We start from the raw sequence: 19,807 nt of genomic DNA, 5'->3' as shown, positions 1-19,807 counted from the left end.
TATACAGGCTCCTTCATATTCACTCGCATCGGTTTACTCTGATAGATGTCCAAAAGTGCTAGTAAGAGCAAGGCTTTCGCTCATTCATCGCCTTCTCTTAGCATCTTGACACAAGTGTTCAATTCTGGCACTGATATTCGTTCTATCATGAATCGAATGAAACAGAGAGCGTCTCTCCGCTTCGCCCACGCTACTGCCGCTCCTTCTTGTGATATCAAATCTCTCATACTCCTCATTAAGAACACCTTTTCTCCCTTCTATCTTTTTGTTTCTTCCGAATCTTTTTCCTCGCGTGTCAGTCCAGTCTTGCATCAAGCAAATCTCAGTTAAAACTCTGTTCTCACACAGGGTGTCGCTATCAGAGCGTGTATCTTCGGAGTGGTTCTCATATCTTCTTCAAATTACCGTAACCTTACTGCTCTCCACGGTAGGTTCACCAACTGCTCTATCGTTTCCGCGTGCATTTCAGAAGATACCAGAGTTCCGTATGCCTTCTGCTTTAGGGTCGTGCTTTGCATCATCGTCTCTAAATAACCTTCCATAGCACTTTTGTTTTCCAGAGCAATTAAGTTTCCTCTGGCCGAGTTTCTGTATTCCATCATATCCATGTATCCACCAGCGGGTTCATCATTCGATACAGTTCCCGACACTGTCAGTGGGTTATTTTCCACTGGGACTAGCCGTCCTATGACGCTTCTCTTTCCATGGTTCATGGGAGACGGTTTGAAATCGTGTAGGGTACTCTCTCCACATTGGCTGAGTATCTCCATTTCTAACGTTGCTCCAGTCAGAGTGCGGTCACTCCTCTTGGTTTTGTAACTGACTGATTTTAATCTTGCCATGAGAATGGGTGGCATCATCGCCACATCAGTCAACTTTCTGTCAGTGCCATTGCAATCTGTGTCAACCTGTCCCATGTCCATGATTTCTTCGACGCGTTTTCTCTTGGCTGAGTTGACTGCTTTTATCGAGAATTCGGAATCCACTTTTGTTTTTCCAGCTTTCCTCAATGTCACTCTGCTGCCAAGTTTCATTTTCATTTCTTTAATCCTGCCAATCACCATCTTTGATTGCATCGTTCCCTTTCGGGTTCTTGACAGATATACAACTTCTTCCTTGTCTTCTTGCTGCGTCATTTTTATAGGAGAGTTTGCCTCACTTTCGTCAGTGGCCGAGTCAATCAGTAACTCGCTCAACCTCCTCATTGAGCTCCCAACCTCATTGAGTTTGCCAAGGAGATTCCGCATTAGTGGTCTGTTGAGACATATTTTCCGAATAGACTGAATTTCGTAGCTCTGAACTATTGCTTAGACCTCTTCCATGAAGGCAACTCTGTTCATACTGCATACCGTCCTATTTTCTTGGTATCAATGATGAACTTGCCGACTCTTCTTCGGTTAACGTTCCCGAGAAAGATACTCTGTCAGTGCCTTCTATTCTTCTTCTCCTTGGTGATTCCATTAAGAGTTTCTTTTCGGCATTTCTAGAATTACTCAGAGAGCTGCTCTCCGGCAAATTCCTGTTCATTTCCATGAAGGCTGACGGAGGTTCCAGCGTGGAATTTCCCTCGTCTGCTGGCTCAGTTGTCGCTTATAACGTGTCTGTGCCGTTTTCAGCGTCGCTGGGGAATTTGAAGTCCAGGCTGGACATCCCGCCTGTCGAAGCTTTGTCGTCCTCTTTCTCAGCCTGATCGGGATCCTGTTGCATAGGCCCATACGATCGACGGCTTGCTCCCTGTCCATCTTCTCGTCTTGAATTTTTTCCTGAACTCGAAGGCCCTTGCTCTTCATCCCTTACTCCATCTGGAAACTTCGGTACAACTAGTCTGCCAGCTGACTGATCTGCCTCCTCTCCTTGCACTACCTTGACTTCTTCACAGCCGATGGGTGCTAGCATGGTTCTATTTTGTAGTGTTCCACCCAGCATTAACTCTGGTTTTACACTTTCAAGATTAGGCTTCTTGTAAGTCCGCGTTGGCTCTCATGGCCATTGGCGCCAGTTCCAGTTTCGCCCACTCCTCGTCAAATCGTCCAGGCTTCGGAGTAGCTGCCTTGTTCATTCGTCTCCTCGGTGTCTCGTCCGTGTAGGCAAATTGCGTATGCTGCAGCACTGCGGCGTTTCTGCCCACGAAGCACTGGTCTATCATCTCGGAAAATTTCGCTACCCTTCTTTCATCAGTTTCAAAGGCTCTCAACCTAGGGGTTTGTACTACGGAGTCTGCTCCGAGCAACATCCTTCTAATCAAAGGGAACTCAGGGATCTCTTTTGGCAGTTCTTGTGATCACCCCAGCCTTAAGCTTCTTCCCTCAATTTGTGATATGCTGCAGTCAGTCGAGGAATTCTCGTAACTTCGCCGTTCGTCTTATCATAGAGCCTTAGATTCCAGAGCTTCGGTAATACCTCGATGTGCCCTCTGTCCATTACTCCCATCCTGTTACGGAAGTGATCATCAAAGTTTATGACGGTTATCTTCAGCTCTGATATCTTCGCCAATAACAAGTCCTCACTCATTATCGCTCGTAGTCTTCACTTCAGTCCACTGCTGATATGAGGTTCAGGTGCAACATCGACCTCCTGTACGGCTCCACCTTAACGTCGGGGAACGCAAACGTGAATGCCGGACCGTATCAGACTGTCACGAACTCCGTGGCTCCTCTGATCAATGCTAAGGGATCGGTCCTCATAGCCAAGCTCAGGTCAGTTAACAGGGGCACGTCTTCTTCCTTCTGAATTGTCTCGTCCTCTCCTGTTCCAAAGCGATTCTGCTGCAGGAGGTATTGGATATGAGAATGTCGCACATCTCTTATCTTGGTCCAGGAATCAGTTGGTTGCTTCACGTCAAACTTCCTCACGTTCTCTTACATTTGCTTCGGGTAGCGTGTCAGATTCATCAATCCTCCCAAGTTCCCGTGCGTTATCGCAATTAACGTTAGAAGCCCATCTGTTCGCAAGTTCTGCACTCCTTCAGTGAGCAGTGTCACTGGTCCTCTAACGAAGTTCTTTGCTCCAAACGTCACGAACAGGGCTAGTAATTCAACGATCGATACTTCTACGACTGCTTTGATGAATTCTTTTATCAGGTATCGAGAAAGCGATGGGTAATTTTTTTGCCAGGAAGGACGCGGTCCATCCGGCTCCCAACCCTTCCAGCATGCTGTAAGTCCGGTCAAAGCCTTCTAATCCCTTTACATTCTGTGTCCAGAAAGCTTCCAGGGTAACTTGGCACACTCTGTTTACGAACTCGGCTGACTTCTCTTCAGCATTTTCGGCCAAGTTTATCTCTTTCACCAGGTAGGCATGGATCAACCTGATCATCACTGGGCCTCGCTCGGAAGCATCCGTGCACAAGGCGGCTATTCGAGGGGTCAAGTGCAGCCACTTGTTAGCCTCTGGTTTCGTTCTCAAGACCATCGCTTCCAAGTGAGCTCTCGTCTCCTTGGAATTCTTCCTTCTTTCTCCTTCCTTTTTTACTTCCATTCCTCGGAACCATAAGTCGTTAGACATCGCTACTATTGTCACTTCCTGGTTTTGTTTTATGCTGTCGCTGAAGTTGGACAGTTCCAACCCCAGTACTTCGTCTAACACTACTATGTGTAGTGAATGGTCCTTTGATCCTCGTATCGCATTCGAGATGTCAGACCACACCGCAGGTAATTCCGCCCTAAGTGGTCCTAGGTTCTCCATCTGTATTCCAGATTTGGGGCAGATATGATCACGTCATATTTCCCTTCCGAGAGCAACGCCACCATCGCGTATACAAACTTCAGTTCATCCGGGAGATGTGCATATCCCGGAGACAGTGCAAATACAACTCTCGGTGTTATCTTGGGGAATGCACCTTCTTTCAGGGTGTCCACTCTACTTCACCCATCGATTTGAGAATATGCTTTATCGCTGGCCATACTGCGTCTTGGACCGTTGTAGGCTCTCTGAGTCTGCTCAGGAAACCCCTACTGTGTAGATGGTCAATTATGCCGGCAAATACGATCGTGATCGGATTCATTTCTCTCTGTCGTTGTACCCCGATTGCCATTGACACCGACTGCATTAGGTCCAATTTGACCGCTGCCAACATTATAATTTCAGGCCAAAACAGAGACTTGGAGGTATGTACGAAGTCTGAGTTCGCAACTATCATAATCTTTGCTTTTCTCATTTCTGCTTTATCATACGCTGCAAAGATGGTCTCGTCTTTCCTAATCACCTTCATCCGACCATATCTCTGAACATCGCCTTCTTGAGTCACCTGTTTCGGGTACGCTCTATCTTTGACGTGACCTGGGGGTGCTCGTGTTTGCTTGAGCATTTTCCTGTTGTCCTATTGGTGCCCTCGTTGTCAAGAATCTTCCGGGCCTTTCCTCTCGATTTACTTTTCCATGATTCAGTTTCACATGATGCAAAGATCTTGCATTTACTGGACTCATTTTGTTGTTTGAGGGCGGTCCCTCTAAATCAGCGAATCTCAAGGCGGTCGTGGAGCTGAAATTTATGCTAGCTGCTATCAACCAGTCCACGCCTGCGATTGAGTACAGTCCGTTGACGGATACTCTCGCTCCATTTAGCATCCTTATGGCATCTGCTGCAAACTTTACCGTCTGAAGGTTCAATTTTATCAGGTCCTGTTCGTACAATGCCAGGGAGAAGGTATGGGCCTCGACCACATCATAGAGCTCCTGTCTCGTCGTCGCTCTTCTCGGCTGGTACTCGTAGTATCTGATCTAGTCTCTGATCTCGTTTCCGGTCTCGAGGTACTTGTTGTCTTCGTAATCGGATTGACAGGTCTCAATCTTTGCCTTGGATGAATGGTTCTTCTTACTGGCGCTTCTCCCAATCGGTCCTGTACATCCGTCTTTTGTCCTGGCTCGCTAGAGCCTTACGGCCTGAATGTCACGCTCATTCGTCGTTTCTTCTTTCTTTAGCACTCCCGTGTCAAAGAGCTCGACTTCCATTTCATTCAGTCGCTCCTGGAAGACTTGTTTCATCCAAGCTTGTCCCTCTATACTATCAAAGTGGATCCCATCGGTGGTTCGTCTGGCCTGATCCATAGCTCTTAGCTCGTGTTCATGTCCATAAAGATCATCCGTCCAGCATTCCGACTCGCCAGATTTCTCAGTTTGTTGTTCCACCTGATGACTCCTTCAGTATGCCTCCTTCCTGTCGATGTCAACGTTCTCGTGCTCATTGGTGCGGTGCAGACTTTCAATACCGCGCACTTGAATTTCTGGCAGAGAGTAGTGAATAGGCACACCATCATCGATTCCCATTGTGCCTCTTCCGCATCTGAGTCCCTGGAGACGTTGTTTATCCCTATTAGGATCATTATGATAGGGATCCTCCCAATGTTCATTAGCTCCACCATACGAAATAGCTGGGCTATCGCGGCACCCCCAAAGCCCATCACCGTGTTGATCCAAGATGTTCTCAGGTTTTGGAGAACTCTCACCAAACTGTCACCCAGTTTCAAATGGGATGTCCCGAGCGGCGGTTTTTGCATGTTTATCGCCGGACTCCAAGTCGATCAATTAAAGCAGGCTCTCGGATCCGCATCCGGAACTCCTGTGAAGTTTTTCTTCACCTGGTTGTTCTTCTGCACGTCAAACACTCGGGACACTTTCATCATTGGCAATTCTCTTATTTTCCTCCCAGGGGCTCTAGATGTCTTTGCTGGTAACGTGAGTCTGTCAACTCCCGTTTTCTTTATCGTTTCTCGGCAGAGTTCCACTCTGCCCGTGTCGTCTATTCTTCCATAGGGTGCAGTCACCCCGGAACCTGGCGCATTCCTATTAGCGACTAGTCTTCCAGTTGTTTCTATCAATTTCCGCACTGTCTGCTCCAAGACTGGGTCACCTAGGGTGTCACTTTGGTCCGGGACTGTCAATCTTCCTGTCGTAATCGGGGGTCGCATTTCCGTCGCCTGACTTAGTTCGCGAGGCGTTAGGAGCTCCATCGGGGACTTGATAAAATAGAGGGACAAGCTTCGATGAACCGAGTCTTCCAGGAGCAACTGGATGAAACGGAAGTCAGCTCTTTGACACGGGAGTGTTAAAGAAAGAAGAAACGACGAATGAGCGGGCAATCTCAACCTTCGTGCCCCCTAACCTAGAAACTGCCGTCGTCAACGCCAGCCGTTCCGGCTGCTCTTTATATTCTTGACGCAAGCGTTCTATTTCCTGACCCTGTTTTTTGGTGCAATTTTCAAACAGTTCTTCCACATATCCCGGTCTTCTTCTACTCTGAGCATAGTCTTCGTCACTTGATCTAGCTCCCTTCTGGTCTTCTCCAACTCTTCTATCGTTCCGTTGAGGTCTTGCATCGTTTCGTTGGTCTGAACTTCTTCTTCTACTCTCGCCCTCTTTGGTGGCACGGCTGCTCTCAGTTGTGAACTAGACGAGGCAGTCTCGCTGTTCATCTCCTGATACATTCATCTCAGACAAGGCCTAGGCTTGATTGGTAGAGGCATCTCACCTGGCTGGTAGGTCCTGGAGCTTCCCAATTCAGGCTCGTTCGCCAAGTCACTTCCTGAGATGGCCACGTTTCTCCGCCTCATTACCCTCATGTTTGGGCGGTCTAGTACTCCTCTTTCTTCATACGCGGCCAAGAATAAGACTTCCGTGGAGCGGAAACCTCGGCTATCATGCCTAAGATGTTTTTTAAGACGACCAGCGACATGACTACCTCTCGGTCCTATATATGCCTCCGCTAGGTCTATCAATTCGTTCAAATCGAAGTTGTCCATTTCGTTAAATTCGGTTCGATTATCAGTTTGTGCAATTGAAATCTGATGAATGATTAAATGATCAATCAGGATCTAGAAAAGAGGTCACGAATATCACATTTGTCAGCATTACTCTAATTATGTATTAAAATTTATTTAAAACAGTCAGATAAAAAAATTTTGATCTTGAAATATATTAAAATCAGTTTATAGCTGAAATTTTGGATTTCGACTTAAAAAGTACAGTCCAAATGTTGGATCTTTTCCTAAGATAGTCATTCGGTTTTTCATGGTCACTAATCCCTTCTTACCCAGGGTCTTAATAACATAACACAACACACATATCAGACACAACACACTTAGTATGACACCTTCCTGCGTGCAACCTAAACTCATCCTATACTCAAGTAATATTTCTTATGTGAGTATACATGTTTGTTAGTATCAGAAAATATAACGCGTATCAGTGCATACAGCTCCCGTGGATGTAGTCGTGCTCGGTTTGGGTCGTATACTAGGGGCGAGATTTCCTTTACCTCCCTTTCCACAAGGAAGTCTCTCCGTCTTGTCAAGGACAAGACCAAGTTCTCCGGGTCCAGATGCCGCTTCTCCGTCGCCCTCGTCAACAAGGAGCATAAATACTTTCGCGGTATCTGCAACGCCGCCAGAGGCAAGCCTGCTACGCCTCCTATTCCTCGTCATTGCCTCCAAAGGAATTCTCTGTTTTTATATTCTCTTAAAATTCTTAATTTTTTTAAAATAGTTTTTCAGTGGGGCTAAGTCCTACCCCTACTCTCCGGGCAAAAATATCCATCGACGTCCCCGTCGATCGCAGAACGGATTTTAAATCGAGTTTGGATACAGGAAGGAGTAATTGCCTTTGCTGGGCAGTCCTGGAAGGATCATCCCTTTCGGTCTTTATGTATTTCATGCTCTCACTGTCTACATCTTGAATCAGGACATTGGTCTCCTTTGGGTCCGACGTCATTTCCTTCAGCCATTCCCAGACACGCAGATTCGCCAAATCTTGTTCGTAAACTTGTTGTTGCTAGTCATCTACTTCTGCCTCAGATTTAGACCGGTCATCGATCCAGTCCTCGTCGCGGTCGTCGGCTATGTCGATGTCTTGTGATACGGTTATTTCTTCTAGACCTACCAATTCTTCCACTATCTTTTTCAGATCTATTCTGTCCACTACGAAGTCATCTCCGTAAGGATTGTATTTCTTGTGAGTCTTGTCCTGCCACTCTGTCGAGTCTATATCGTAAATGGAAGATCTGGTTCCAAACTCTGGGGGACCTCCATCTGATCGGGGTCTTGCCAGTCCTCTTCTGCGTAGAGTAAGAATTCTTCATCTGCATCAATCACCTCATTGGGATCCAGGTCCGGTGGTGGACTTGATCCTTCCTCTAAGACCTCATTCCCGTCATTCTTTCGCCTGGTGCCCTTCTCATTGACCTCACAGGCAGGGTCCATCATCAGATAGTCCCCCTCTTCCGTGTCTGCAGGTATACACCAGTCTTCCGTAGATGGGTTTTGTGCTTAATTTTTTCGAAGTGAGCAGCTTGGCCGGTACTCAGTCTATAAAAACGTCCCTCCTGGTGCACTTCCGTATTCGTGAAGGGTCTCCTCCGCTTCTTTAGGAGCTTTTTCGTTCCTTTCGGTGGTATAACGTTTTGAAACACTCATACATAATCTCCTACCGAGTAAGCTTTTGCACCAGCTGCCTTTTTATCAAACCTTTTCCTCTGCCTTGCCTGTGCTTGCTGGTTATTCCGTCGACACAAGTCGTTTAGTTCTTGCTGACGTCTAATCACATCCCTTACATAGACCTGTGGTGATGTTGTCTTCCCCTCATACTCTGGGTAGAAGAAAGTCAAGGGCAAAGACTTCTCGTGTCCGGTTAACATCATATGTGGACTAACTCCGGTGGTAGAGTGTTGCGTGCTCTTGTAGGCTCCCATTGCCTGTGGAAGGTATCTGTCCCAATCGGTCATGTACTTGGAACAATATACACTCAGCATCGACACCAGCGTCCGATTTTGCCTCTCCACTAAGCCATTCGCCTAGGGATGGTATGTCGTGGAGTGAAATTGAGTCACCTGTGAGCGTCGCATGAGCTCTTTCGTAAGTTCTCCCACAAAAGCTGTTTCGTAATCGAATTGAAACGTCACCGGACAACCATGTCTCGCGATCCACGTATTGATTAGATGATCGCACGTCTCTTCTGCTGAGGCAGTTATACAGGGCACGGCCTCTGCATACTTCTTGAAGTGGTCTATCAAGACCAAGACCTGATTATAGCCACTGTCTGTGATACATATTTTCTGGTGGTCAACCTGCACCACCTCTTTGAATTCAGATGACTCGAAGGACTGCAAAAGAAACCGCAATTTCCTCGGATCCTTGACCTGTTGGCATGACAGACATGCTGTTAGCCACTTCTCGCGTGCCTTCTTCATCCCAGGCCACTCAAAGCTTTCCAGGATCCTCTGGTATACTTTGTGGTATGTACTGATGGCCCATCTGATCATGCGACCTGAATAAAAGTTCTGTCTGATAGAGTTGCGGCTTTGTACAGGACTTTGTCTTCTTCTCTTCTCTTACAAGCCACGATCCCGTCCTTGACCAGATATAAAAGTCCCTCTTTTGCATAAAGTACTGTCTCAGAATACGGTAAATGTCTTCCTCCAGGTCACCTTTGTCTGGTATTCGATTTTCGACCCACCTTTTCAAGATAATAGTCATGCGGTCATTTTTTTGTGCTCTTAGTAGGTCTGAGAGTCTGTATCTCGCCTTCAAGTACGTCCTCATGACCCTCAACTGACTATTCATTTCATTTCAACTGACTATTCATTTCATATTTTATCTTCACGCACCAAAATTTTGGCAATGGTTCTGTCTTTTGCCTGAAGGGTTGAAGATCAGTCCTGACTACTTCTTTCTGCGGGAACCAACTCATCGATCGTCTCGATACCGCTAATGTTTCTAGATCATCAGCTGCGTTGTCAAAGAATCTTTCGCTACGTAGCAGGTAGCGATCACTGTCAGCGTCTTGATATACCTCTCTGTCCAAGTCTCTTGCTCGAGTCTCCACTAGCAACGTGTGGATCGCTAGCTCTGATAATTCCGATCCTGTGCTCGAGTTCCTGTCTGAGTAAGTATCAATTCCTGAATTCCTCGAGTTGCATTCAACGGAAGGACCTGTCCCTGAGCATGTTTCTTCTTCGGGGTCAGTTTTATGCGCTTTCCTCATCCATCTGAACTCCCCAGGAAAAACTTTATCCTCCAGGTCTTGTTCCTCAGCTTGAAAATTTTCCTCTACACCTAACTCCCCGGACACACTTTCTTGTTCCGGGTCTTTTTGATAATTTCGCCTGTTCCCATCAACGTCCTTCTCCCCGGACAAACTTCCTTGCCCCAGGTTTCGTTCAACCTCTTCGCCTTTCCGATCCTGGTCCTCAAAGGTGACGGTTTTCCTTTGTGTCCTTTTAACCCGTTCTTTTCGTTTGTTTGACGTACTTGTCACGGCGTTTTGGGGTATCGAGGACACTAGTTGCTGAACTATTGTCCTACCTTCCTTTTAATTTTCCTTGTGTTGACGTCTTGATGGCTTAATCTTTATTTTCTCACTGACTGTTAGCGATGCCATGGCTGCTGCCCACTCGGGGTCATCTCTAGTCACTTCTCTCTCCAACAATTCACCCAGCATCGGCATCACTTGCGGAGTGATCTGCATCGTTTTATCCATAAATGAGTGGCTGTTTATACTCAGATGAGAGAGTTCCTGTTGGACCAGGTTCAACGTAGCAAGAGATCCAAAGGCACCGGTCCCTTCTTTGATAAGATCTTTATTACCGCTGCCTTTTCCACGGTAACTCGGGGTGCCCCGGAATTGGACGTCAAGATCTGTCTAACCATCTCGTCAAGGGAAGCGCCTCATAAGTTCCTTTGTTCAGAAATGAGAACCTTTCCTTGACTTCCGCCTAATTGGCTTGCTTCTGTTCAACTCTTTCATAAAACTCAGTCTTTTTGCTGAGGATGTCAGCATTCTGGTGTTTGTCACGCATCCTGTGCTCAATTATCATGTGGTAGCCGTCTAATCTGACTATCCAACGACCAAGCTCTGGTCCATCGAGTACGTCTTCTACGTTCTTGAGCTTCTTCGTTCCATTCAAACTTCTTTCCTTTAATGCGCATCAGTTTCTGCATGGAGTACCCATTGTCTGCGTATCCTTTTATGAACTCACGGTAATATTTGGCAAACCCTAGGAAGCTCATGAGTTGTGTATCTGTTCTGGGAGCCTTCCATGTCAACACAGCCTCCACTGCTTCCTGGCCCGGCCTCGCGCCATGCCTGTCCACCATTTTTCCCTGATACTTGATTAAAACCCTAAGGATTTTACATTTTGATGGTTTGCATTTCAAGCCTGCTCTTTCCATGCAGCCAAAGACCTCATCGAGCCGATCAATGTGGTCTTCCAAGGTAGGTGTTGCTATGACCACGTCATCCACGTAACACATCACTAGATTCCCCCACTTCTTCGTCACTCTGGTCAAAGCCTGAGCCATCAGTTTTTGAAAAGTTGCCGTGGCGTTGCACTCCTCTTCCACTGGTACAACCCCAATTCAAATGCGAATCCGGTCTTTTCTCTGTCCTTCTTCCGCAGAGGGACGTGCCAGAAGGCAGATCCCGGGTCCAGTGTGGTGATGAACTTGGCGTCACCAAGTTTCGAGGGGCTCTCGTCTATTCGCGGTGTCGGGTTCGAATCTTTTATTGTCACTGCGTTCAGGTAACGAAATTTGCAACAGAACCTAAACTGCCCCCTTTTCTTCTTAGCCATGACTACCCCGCAAGCCCAAGGCAATTTCGAGGTTTCTATCATATCTTATTCGAGCAACATTTCTATTTCCGCTCGGCACACTTCCGATTTATGAGGCGTCATTCGCCTTGCGCCTTTTCTATGAAGAATGGCGCCTTCCTGTAATTCTATTTGGTGTTCGACGAAGTTGCAGCAACCAATGTCCGCCTTATGTTTTGAAAATACGTCTGCATTCCGATTCAAAATGCCCCCTCACCTATTTTCCCTCTCAAGTGTTCTATCTCCGGCAAAACAGGTTTGTCGGATTCTAGTTTATATGACGAGTGGCGTTCCGGAAAGTTCGAGCAGCTCGACAAGCCGTCATCCGTTTCGGATTTCATTTAAAATAGTTTGTTAATAGATTTAAATTCATCAATTCTCTTTAAAATTTTATCTTTATCAGCATGCTTCGGGCAGTCTTTCACATTATATCTCTTCAAGTTTTGTGTTTCTTCTTAGTAGGTTTTCATCGGCAAAGCGTAGCCAAGTTTCTTTCCACGCTGGATCGTAACCGTGGTGTCCAGTGTGTTCAACAACACACTGGCACACAGCCCGTTTGGTGTTACTGAAAAGCTCCGGCCTAAAATCACCGAGCTTTGACTTTTTGGGCTGGGTACCAGACAAACTTGTTTACTATCGCTTAACGATTTTAAATTTCTCATTCTGAAAATTGCTATTACAGCTTGTCTCGGCTGTAGTTTTACCTTGCTATCTAAAAAAATTGGTACCTTGTTTTCATCTGTTATTATTCTTAATTGGTTTCATAACATACTACCGATCAGAGTTTCTAATCCTTATTAGGCCGTTGTTCTTCATCACATGGAAATTCCGGACAAAATCGCGGCCCAACATGAATTGGTCTGAGTCGTCTAAGTTCTCAACCACCAGGAAGCTCATCCAAAGATCGCGTTCTCCCATGTGAAGGACCGTTATTGGTGTCCTTCCGGCCACGTAGATTGCTCCGCGGTTGGCGGCCGCCAATCTGAGTTTCGTTGGAATTAGATCTTTCCTCGTGAATCCCATTCTTTCCCAAGTCTTTTTTGCCATCACGCTTACCACTGCTCCTGTATCCAGTAGTCCTGTTGCTTCGATTTTCTCCCCATGGGTGTCCAGCAGATGTGCAGTCACATCTGCCTTGTACCCTATGTGTACTGCATCTTGCTCCATCATAGCATCATGGCCAATTTTACGGACCTTAAGTTCTTGCTGACCCAAATAGATCTGCCCCATTTGGTTACTATTTGTTGTGACGTAGGTCCCAGTGTAGATACTTATCCCGTCAACGTTGAACAGTTCTTTGTTCGAGGGCCACCTGATGTCAACATCGCTCGCACAGCCCTCGACTCAGTGCGTGGCTCCACCTGTCTCAGATAATCTGCATATGTATCCAAATGCATCAGAGTGAATTCTGATGGTTCACTCAGATTTCTGATTACCTGGTGTCCCACTACCGAGATTATCGATTGTATTTTACTTCCCAGTGGCACCAAACCGAACGTCTTCCCGGAGATCACATTTAGTTTCATGCTCAAACTGCTTGGTGCCTTCGTTTCTTCGACTTCTGATGCATCGAAGGCGTTCAGCTTTTCCTGAAATTTCTCATTCACCAATTCAAGCTTCACCTTTTGTTCGATCTCCTTCGTAACCAATTCCTGCTGGACTCTGTTTAGAGTATCCCCCTCGACTGCCCTATAGTCGATCTTGAAGTCATGGGCCACAGTCACCGATTCCGATTCACGTATATCTTCCGTAACTGCCTGCATCTTCTTTGTTGCCAGCTCTTACGGTTTCTCCTTTCGGCGTGCCTCCGCTTCACTCAACAGGCGAGCCTTGCTGGCTTTCACACCCAATAAGGCTTCCTAATGCCTTGGATGCTTGATGTCCGCCACAGCATCCCAAAATTGTGGACAATCCGATTTAAAATGTCCTTTTAAGTTACAAAAGAAACACATTGGGCCGAATTTTGCAATTACTCCTCTCATGAAAGCTTAATGATCGACCTCTGACGCATCCTCATCCTCGAGGCTAAAGCCTATTGCTTTCATGCCCTGTTTGTAGGTTGGGCATGCTGACATATGATGTCCGTCGAACTGTAATTTGCACATGAGCGTCTCTGTCCACATCGTCCCTTGATTTGTACCAGTTGTTACCTTGGTTTGCTGGTCCATTTGTAAAAAAAAAACCCAAATTGTTTTTGTAATATCCAGATCTCGATGGAGGCTACAGTAAAAGATAAACTTTTGACTTGAGTTTCAACTCCTCTGTTGTTGGCGCATTGGTTGAAAGCGGTGTGTAACGTGTCGCTCACATTGTTGGAAGCTCATCATTCTTCACACTATCAATAAATTTTGAGGCTACCGCCAGGTTCATCCTTCTGTTGGACTCATATGGTTGGCTACGCCTTCTCAGCATCTCCAAATTGTCTAGAAACTTGTCTCTCGTCTCGTCTTCACGTTGCCTCCGTTTCTCGAAGAGCATCATTGCTTGGTGTCCATGCACCCCTGAGCCAAAACGATTTAACAAGATTTCAAAGATTTGCTCAGCAGTGTCCCTCTAATTTTGCTTTTTGGCCATCACAGAGTTTAGGGCTGTTCCTTCTAGATTATTGGTGAGAGCACTGCATTCTTGTCTTTCTGACAAGTCCTCCTCTTCAAAGTGCAGTTTCATTCTGATGCAGCTTCCTCTGATGTTTGAGCCCCGTGGCCTATTTTCCCCTGTGGCATGGCTGGATGAACTGCCTCTTCCTCTAGTGGATCCATATGCCCTTCTTCTATTGGTTTGTTCAATGAATTTCACTCTCGGCTCCCTGCTGGGTTCTCCTGAGTTTGATTCCCCATTCTTCGATCCACTCCTGATTCCTAGTAGCCCATCCAACCTATCCATGATAGCCTGAGTTCGCCTCTCCATCATCGTGTCCATCTTCGTGTCAAGAGTCCCAAGAGTCTGCTCTTGTTGAATTCTCAACTTCTCCATGTCATCTCTCAACTGTAATTCTCTCTGCTCGGCTTCCCTCGTCATTGGCGACAAGTTCCTGGCTAAGTGTTTCATCCGTTCTCTCCTTCAAGCGTTTTTCGCTTCTGCTAACTTCTTGTCTGTTGCGGTTGATCTCTTTCCGCAGGCTTTCTCTCTCGACGTGGACTGCCCTCTCTAGTTCACTCATTCTTAAAGACATCTGTTCATTCTGTTCTCTTATGCTGCCCAGTATGTTCGTCAAGGCTTCTTAGATTTATGCTCCGTTGTCCGCTAATGGCGTCACAAGTAGCGGTGTCACCCTATCGGTTCCAGGTAGCTTGGTGCTGGTCGAGACTCGGGTCTTGGTTCTCTGCCTCGAAGTCTCTTCATGATCCACTTCTGGATCCGCAGGTGGGTTAGATAGCCCTGTGTTTCTGTTCTTCCCAGTCCGCATCTCCGAATTCGTCATGGTCACAAAGTCTCCTGACCGGCCTGATCCGTTTGTGGTCTTGCTTGTTGTCCTGACCACACCAAATCGGTCCATAGAGCCAGTCTCTGTATCGGTGTATGCATCATTCTCCTGAGTCTAACTATTGAGGCTGATTTCAGATCCAAAGTGATTTTGTTCGTCATCGTCCTCCTTCTCTTCCTGGGTTTCTGCCTCATCGCCTGTACCCGTTCCCATGGTAAATGGAAAGAAGTTTCCCAAAATGTTCTTCACTATTTCTGAAAACGAGGAGGACGTTGCCGGTTTCTCCGTCACACCATGCATCATAGTGTTATCTGTGGGTGATCTTGTAGTCGCCACGTTTTCAGTAGAGATGTCGGACAGTTCGGACATCTCTTCTCGGTCTAGAGACCCGGTGGAAGTGGCAAAATCTTGGCATTGTTCTTCCGGAGTAGATTCACTCGCCAATCATCTGTTTCCTCTGCCTTCAGGTCCATGTCCGTCCCGGTTCCCATCCATGGCAGGTTCTGGATGGACCTCTACTTCTAACATTGCCTTTTGTCGTTCTGAGGGCTTTTGACTCCTGGTTTCAACTATTCCGCATGAAATTTTCTTCCCTCTGTCGTTCCGGGTTCGTGCGTTCCTTTCCACAAAAGGGTCGCTCATTGCCTTTCTTTGTTTCTCTGAGCTATCACTTAGTTTAGGTATCATTGATTTGTCTACACTCATTTTTGATTTATGACTTCCTACTGCCTATACACTTAGTTCGATTGCTAGTGTCGTTATTGTTTGACTAGTGATAATAATAACATATCACAATATATTCCAAACTTTTCACCTCAATAGTGATCACGAATACTTGTATGTTATCACAGTTCAGCGTGTATATATTTTATTCACAACAATCGATTATTGTTTATAAGATATGAAGCTAGCACAGTCTGATGATATCATTATATCTAAAAGAAAGTGTACTCACTACCCTATCAAGAACAGATGTTTTTGATTAAAAACCAAAAATGAAGAAAAAATAAAAAAATTTTCAATAAAAAACCCGTGTGTTTTGTACTTTAGTTAGTCGCAATACATTAGTCGTACTTGTTTCTAAAGAAAGAGCTTTCCCTCTTCAGTGCCGCACCAAACAGGCAAAACTTGAAGGCAGTAATTTTCTCAAGTGGGCGTCTATTGCACCCACCGAGTCCTGTGTTACCTATCTGCCTGCAGATTGCCCGAGCTAGACCTAATAGAATCCTCAAGGCAATCACTTTTCCAAAAAAAAAATTTGATTTGATTTTTAATCCACACAAATCAGTGACAAACTCTTGTTCAATTTAAATTTAGTGTCGCGAATATCCGGGCTTAGACCTGATTTGTTTTAGTCTGGTTTTTTTGAAAGGCAAGTTACCGGTTTGGTCACTGGTTCCTAGCCTGTTTTTTAATAACCTAATATTCCTTACTATTCACTTTTCTTTTACCTATTTCTTTTAAGTTTTGACAAAATTAGGACCCTTCCGGATCGGCTAAAATCGAACCCTTCCGGATTGGCAAAAATAGGACCCTTTCGGGTTGAAAAATTAGGACCCTTCCGGATTGGCAAAATAGGATGCCTCCGGATTGGCAAAAATAGGACCCCTCCGGATTGACAAAATTGGGACCCTTTCGGATTGGCAATTTTGGGACCCTTCCGGATTGGCAAAAACAGGACCCCTCCAGATTGGCAAAAATAGGACCCCTCCGGATTGACAAAACTGGGACCCTTCCGGATTGGCAAAAAAAGCACCGCTCCGGATTGGCAAAAATAGGACCCCTCCGGATTGGCAAAATTGGGACCCTTCCGGATTGGCAAAATTGGGACCCTTCCGGATTGGGACCCCTCCGGGTTTGTAAAAATAGCTTTTCCGGGAGTTTAAAAAATTTCACCGGATACCCTTCCAGATAAGTTATCCGATACTATTATGCTGTAGGAAATAACTAGGATGGGTGCATTTTTGTCCGTAGACCCTTCCTGATCGAAATAAGCCTCTTATTTTATTATTCTACTCAACAGTGATGGGTCTTCTTGCTAGCCTAGTTTCGACTCCACTATGGTTTTCTGGGTTAATTAGCCGTCATTTTTTGTCTCAAACAGCGTACAATTGCCTTATTCAACCATTACCACCCTTTGGTGGGGGTATAAGGGCTTTGTAAAAAAAAATTTTTACAAAACGTGAAGGGTCTACCTTCACAAATTGGTAATTTTGCTAAAAACATTCTTAAAAATTTCTTTTGCTTGATTTTTCGAATAATTGAAGACTCTATGAACAAGCTCGCTTAATTTTTGATCTAATAGTATTAAGATCAACTGGTTCTGTCCAGTAGTTCCGAAGTTATTCACCAAAACGTCTTTTTTCTCAAGTCAAAAAATTTTCTGTCATACAGGTTCCGCCTAACTTTTTTCGCAATTCTTATCTTTTCTACATATAAATTATTGATTCGAGCTCAGAAGGCCCATACTCTTCTAGTTCAATGCGAAAAACCCGATCTAAAACGTCCCAGCTGAAGGAATATGCCAAAAACCATGCTATTTGGACCCTTCCGGATTGATGAGTCCATTAAAACAAACACGTTAAGACCGACTTCACTGTAACCCGGAAGGTTATCAGCAAAAGGGTTTTAAAACCTGTCGATTCACTAGCGAACATTGTCTGAAGAACAATTTTTACTGTCCTAGCTCAAAAAATTCAAAAAATATTCTAACTTTGTAGCGTTTCATTTTTTCAAAAGTCAAGAAAACTCGGTTTTTGGTACCCAATTAGTTCCAATCACTTCTGAACTAAACTCAACCGGTTCTATTTATTATACTAGTACATTTACGATGTAACATACTAATTTTACGCTTTTTTGGTTTCAAAAATTATCGACATCTCAAAAATCGCGATTTGTGGGGGGATCAAAATATCGCTATTTTGACCATAAAAACCGGTCTGCTTACTGTGTTTTTCACTGAAAAACGGTAATGGAGTATTAATATAGGCTATATAAATATTAATATTAGTAATTTTATACCCCTCCGAGTTTGTTCAATACCCGAAGTGATACAAAATTTGTTAACGATAACCAACAGTCGATTGTTGTTGTCGTTGAGCCCCTTCTTGTTGCTCCTTGTACTGCTTGCCGGATCAGTCTTCTCCCAAGACCGCTCCGGATTGAGCGCAAATCAGCAGACCCTTCCGGATTGATTGCAAATTAGCATTAACGTGCTTAAATACTCAAACAACCCTACAGTACAAGCCTCACAAACAAGCTACATAAGGATCGTAACAATCCTGATTGATATAAATGCCTGTAACAACACTATATCTAACAACAACAAACGGGAGGATCGGATCACATCTCGTCTGGAGGGATAATTTCTACTGATTTTCTACTTTTTTACTGTTTTTGGTTTTTTCGGTTACTTTTTTATGTTTTTTTTTTGTTTTTCTTGGGTACTATACTACTTTTTGTTTGGTTTTATAAATGTCTTTAGGTGTTTTTGGTCACAAATCTCTCAGGGAACGAGGGGACGGCCAGCTAGGTTCTAAAACGACTGGCTAGCGTCTAAACACAGCTCTACATGCTCTACACAGCCAAAGCCAGTTCTTTTGGTGGTCTTTCTAACATCGGGTCGACAAAAAAACGTTACTGTTTCCGGCTTCGATCAGAACGCTCTAATTAACTTAGTTATATGCATAAACAGTGATCTCATGGCGGGGTCTCAGTATTCTCAGACCACGAGGTCACTCCTAAAAACAGGGCTACTACTTATTTATTACATTACTATTGTTTTTGTTCAGTAGATAAAAATCATCATCTCCATCAAAGATGGATCAACCCTTGCCCTCAACTCCTAGCTTCTCATGATCTGAAAACGAATTTAGATGATATTAATTCTTTTCAGGACATCTCCAGGAAGCTAAAAGTTGGTTTAAACAATGTTTACGTTCTCTCCCGAGACCCCTCCGGATTCTGGAATCCGGGAATGAACGTCCTCATTTCTTTCCAGAAGGCTTGACACGCCGTCCAAACACCCTTCCTTTTTCTCGGGATTCTCGTTGTAACGATTGTAGCGGCACAATCTCTACACTTCAAAATGGTTGTGGGTCACAATAATCTTCTTATTGTTCGTTTTTCTCGTCTGATTCTTCTCTGTCTAACTTTTACGTTGTTCTCGTCGAGAATCCTGTCGTTATTGTGTTTCGCCGTTTCAGTTGGTGCGAAATCTCAAGGTCGTGACGTGTTTTTATTTCGAAACGGAATTTTAAAAATTAACTTAAAACTCCAAATTAATCTTTCCGAGTTCGTCAGAATGAACGATTAAGACCTCTAATTTGTTAAAACCGTCAATCTTCCTGCTCCGATGTTAAAATAAAATTTCGAATTCGAAATTGCATTTTGACACATTCTGATCGAATGTCACACAATGAAACTAAATTATAATCGATCTTTTTCACTTTACTGAGATGCGAAATTCAACGCACATAAAGTGTTTTCTACGATTTAAATTAAAGTTGGTTACGTTGTTTACTTGTTGTTCCATTGAATTTTTTTCTACCTAACTTTGATATTTTTGTTACTTTTTTATATTACTCAACACTACTCCCCTAGCATTTGCCCATTTAGAACAACCCCCCCCCCCCTCTCCCCCCTCAACTTAACGTATTCAGGGGGGTGGGTTCAGGTGGGGGTATGTGGGTTCAGGTGGTGGGGGGGAGGGAGAGTTGTTTAGGTGGGGGCTGCTCAGATGGGGGGTTGTTCAGTTGGGGGGGGGGGGGGGGGGGGTGGTTGTTGTTCTGGTGGGGCGTGTTCAGG

The sequence above is a fragment of the Symsagittifera roscoffensis genome, chromosome 3 (genome assembly GCF_963678635.1).
Source record: "Symsagittifera roscoffensis chromosome 3, txSymRosc1.1, whole genome shotgun sequence".
Classification (NCBI taxonomy): Eukaryota; Metazoa; Xenacoelomorpha; order Acoela; family Convolutidae; genus Symsagittifera; species Symsagittifera roscoffensis.
This window is presented reverse-complemented; position numbering follows the sequence as displayed.